General features: G+C 44.1%; 1 non-coding gene across 1 annotated transcript; it reads right to left on the bottom strand.

Moving 5' to 3' along the window:
* Nucleotides 1-991: 991 nt before the first annotated feature.
* TRNAG-CCC (transfer RNA glycine (anticodon CCC)) lies at nt 992-1,064 on the bottom strand. Its single transcript has one exon. It is a non-coding gene; the product is annotated as a tRNA-Gly (tRNA).
* Nucleotides 1,065-4,467: the final 3,403 nt, after the last annotated feature.

Raw genomic sequence — 4,467 nt, forward strand, 5'->3', positions numbered from 1 at the left:
AATGCTGAATCTTTCAAGAGATGGTACAACTTTGAGTCCTTGGCTTGACTATACAACTTTGAGCTTCATGGCATGTCAGTTTTGCCATATTTAAAAGAGAGTTATTCTGTGTATAACAGCTCACAGTTGCAAGTACCACATGTGAACAATATGGTAACTTTAAAAAATGTTTGTGTTGTATTTGAAGACTGTTTGCCATAAATCTGAAGTTTGAACTTAATGTATTTCAATTTGGTATGCTAAAAAAAAAGCACTGAATTAGTTTAACAGCCTTTTTTTAAAAAAAAAATCAATACTGTAAGTTTAGAATTTAACTGAAAATATAAAACCCAAATGGTTTCTATATAGTAAATTGAACTGTAAAGATAACTTATGTGTGATTCTGAATACACAGATAAAATGTTTTTAATTCTTCCTTAAAGAAAAAAAAAAAATACTGGAGCGGGTTGCCATTTCCCCTACTCCATTTCAACCCAGGGATCAAACTGGCATCTCCTGTATCTCTTGCGTTGGCAGGTGGATTCTTTACCACTGCGCCACCTGGGAAGCACATTGAAGATTGTAGCTTTGTTAATTTTCCTGTGGCTGAACTTAATTTCTACTGTGAACACTCATACCACAAGGTGTAAAAGCAACATCTCAGCCAGTTCAGTTCAAGGCTTACATAGTCCAATCAAGGTTTTTTTCCTCTCTTCCTTCTTAGCTTTGCTTGCTCCTCCTTTTTTTGGTGTGTGTGTGTGTGTCTTTATTGAATTTGTTACAATATTGCTTTTGTTTTATGTTTTGGTTTTTTGGCCCCGAGGCATGTGGGATCTTAGTTTCCCTGAGCAGGGATCAAACCTACAACCCTTTCATTGGAAGGTGAAGTCTTAACCACTGGACTGCCAGGGAAGTCCCCTGGTGTGTGTGTGTGCTTTTAATTGATTTATTTGGCTGCACTGGGTCTCTACTGTGGCATGCAGGATCTTTAGTTGTGACACGTGGAATCTAGTTCCCTGACCAGGGATCGAACCCTGGCCCCCTGCATTGGGAGCGCAGAGTCTTAGCCACTGGACCACCAGGGAAGTCCCTCAACATCACTTTCTTTTTATTTTTTTTTTTCAACGTCACTTTCTTAAAGACACAGTTCCTGTGCACTTCCACCCAGTCATTCCAGCACTCTTTTACTCCTTGTTTATTTTTATCGGCTGTGTCTCTCTGTCATCACTCCCACGAATGCTTGGCAGTAATGGATGCTCAGTATTAATAAGTACGTGTTCAGTTCAGTTCAGTTCAGTCGCTCAGTCGTGTCCAACTCTTTGAGACCCCATGAATCGCAGCACGCCAGGCCTCCCTGCCTATCACCAACTCCTGGAGTTCACTCAGACTCACGTCCATCGAGTCAGTGATGCCATCCAGCCATCTCATCCTCTGTCGTCCCCTTCTCCCCCTGCCCCCAATCCCTCCCAGCATCAAGGTCTTTTCCAATGAGTCAACTCTTTGCATGAGGTGGCCAAAGTACTGGAGTTTCAGCCTCAGCATCTGTGCTTCCAATGAACACCCAGAACTGATTTCCTTTAGGATGGACTGGTTGGATCTCCATGTAGTCCAAGGGACTCTCAAGAGTCTTCTCCAACACCACAGTTCAAAAGCATCAATTCTTTGGGGCTCAGCTTTTTTTATAGTCCAACTCTCACATCCATACATGACCACTGGAAAAACCATTGCCTTAACTAGGCAGAACTTTGTTGGCAAAGTAACACCTCTGCTTTTGAATATGCTATCTAGGTTGGTCATAACTTTCCTTCCAAGGAGTAAGCGTCTTTTAATTTGCTAGCTACAGTCACCATCTGCAGTGATTTTGGAGCCCAGAAAAATAAAGTCTGACACTGTTTCCACTGTTTCTCCATCTATTTCCTGTGAAGTGATGGGACCAGATGCCATGATCTTCGTTTTCTGAATGTTGAGCTTTAAGCCAACTTTTTCTCTCTCCTCTTTCACTTTCATCAAGAGGCTTTTGAGTTCCTCTTCACTTTCTGCCATAAGGGTGATGTCATCTGCATATCTAAGGTTATTGATATTTCTCCCGGCAATCTTGGTTCCAGCTTGTGCTTCTTCCAGCCCAGTGTTTCTCATAAATAATTAAAATATCCCCAGGAGGAAGCTACTGGGTCCTCTAGGAATGAGGCACAGGAGGGAAAGTGGGGTTGGGGGGAAGAGCTAAAATCCACTCCTGTCCTTATAATAGGCCCCCAAGGAGGCTTTGGTCACCCAGGCCGTTGGGTTTGGATGGGTTTTTTTTTTGCTGCTTGTCCATGTTATGAAGGAATAAAGCATCTGTCTGTGGCTCTGGCTTCCTATCGGAGGAAAGCTGGAGGAGAATGGAAATCCTGAGGACACTGGGGGCCTGGAGAACCTCCAGAGAAAAGAGACTCTCCTCTCCTCCTTCGGGATAGCCCAGGGTGTAGAGAAAACTTGTGAGGTCAAGTGAAAAGGTTTTCTCCTTCCTTCTAGTCCCTTTCTCACCCCTTCCCCATCCCCTGCATCCTCAGACCCAAAGTTGTCTTCCTTTCCTCTCCCCTCCTCCATCCATAAACAGTAAGACTGGTGGCCCCCATCTATTGAACTTTGTCTGTGGTGCAGGCGGAAGACTTTTTCAAGTGTCAGCAAGGTCCCAGAATGAATAAAGATGTGAACTTCCCCCTCCTGTACAGATTGAAAGGCAGTCTTCATGGTAACATTACCTCACTGGGAAAGGCAACCTGATAGAGACAAGAAGCTTGTTAATCTTTGGGATTCCACCCCTGCCTCCTTTTTAAGAAAAAATGATTTGCTGCTCCAACTGAAAATCGATGCTGACTATGGGTTTTGAATGCAACCAAATCAGAAATGAGGCCAACCGGGCCTGATGCAAGAGCCGTGTGGGATCAGACTGACATTTCTCTTCCATATTGGATGAATAGAGAAAAACGCTGGGGGGATTTCTCAACAACCAGAGTCTTTTGCACATTTTGTTGCAGACTGGCTGTCCGTGTCTGTTTCCCAGTCCTGCTGTCTAGCCAAGTGGGATTCCTCTTCATGCTGGTTACGTGAGCACAGAGGCTGGCTCTTCCTCCAAGGTCATGAGCAAGTATGAATGTATCACAAGAAAACGGCCCTGTAAAATAAACAATTTAGCCTTGCCCAGAGAGAGATCTGGTCTTTGCCTTCAGCTCCCCAGAGGTGGTCTCTAAGCCATTGACTCTGATAACAGCAAATGTAGGTCCATTAACCCACAGACAGTAAAGCCAATCTACTGACCCTGCTTGCCATGAAGGAGTTTAGTATTTATTGTAAGGTGCCAAACAAGGAGTCCAGGGCAGCAAATACACAAAATACTCCAACTCAGGGAGGCATTTAAAAAAAAGTATTTATTTTAATTGGAGGCTAATTACTTGATAATATTGTAGTGGTTTTTGCCATACATTGACATGAATCAGCCATGGGTATACATGTGTTCCTCATCCTGAACCCCTTTCCCATCCCCCTCCCCATCCCATCCCTCTGGGTCATCCCAGTGCACCAGCCCTGAGCTCCCTGTCTTATGCATCAAACCTGCACTGGTCATCTATTTCACATATGACAATATACATGTTTCAATGCTATCTCTCAAATCATCCCACCCTCACCTTCTCGCACAGAGTCCAAAAGTCTCTTCTTTACATCTTTGTCTCTTTTGCTGTCTCGCATACAGGGTTATCGTTACCATCTTTCTAAATTCCATATATACGCGTTAGTATACTATATTGGTGTTTTTCTTTCTGGCTTACTTCACTCTGTATAATAGGCTCCAGTTTCATCCACCTCATTAGAACTGATTCAAATGCATTCTTTTTAATGGCTGAGTAATATTCCATTGTGTATATGTACCACAGCTTTCTTATCCATTCGTCTGCTGATGGACATCTAGGTTGCTTCCATGTCCTGGCTATTGTACACAGTGCTGCGATGAACATTGGGGTACACGTGTCTCTTTCAATTCTGGTTTTCAGGGAGGCACTTTTAAAGGCCACGTGAGGGAGGGGAGTTACGGGTCTGTAGTCGGCTCACGCGCAGTTCTCTGGCTGGTTGATTGGCATCAGGGCAGCCTCCCACAGCGGGTGGTGGTGGTGCTGACATTACCAGCTGTGAGGTGTAGGTAGGTCTGGGGGCTGAGTGCTCATGTCCATCAAGGAGTTAACATATTCCCTTTGGTGGGGGTTTTTCACATCTGTAAAAACAACTCCAGAAATGTATATCAAATAATGTTATCTTAGTGCTTCGGAGAGGAGCTAAAGCTGAGGACATGGAGGGAGGGGGTCTGTCCCTGGAAAGCCCCACTGAGTCCTGCTCAGTTACATTTGTATTCCTGGACGCCAAGTAGGGACCTCTCCTGACTCCACCCTGTGTGTCTCTTCTCTTGGCTGATTTTAACCTTTATCTGAATGTAATCTAGATTTACATTGAAAG

This window comes from Bos indicus, chromosome 1 (genome assembly GCF_029378745.1).
Source record: "Bos indicus isolate NIAB-ARS_2022 breed Sahiwal x Tharparkar chromosome 1, NIAB-ARS_B.indTharparkar_mat_pri_1.0, whole genome shotgun sequence".
Classification (NCBI taxonomy): Eukaryota; Metazoa; Chordata; class Mammalia; order Artiodactyla; family Bovidae; genus Bos; species Bos indicus.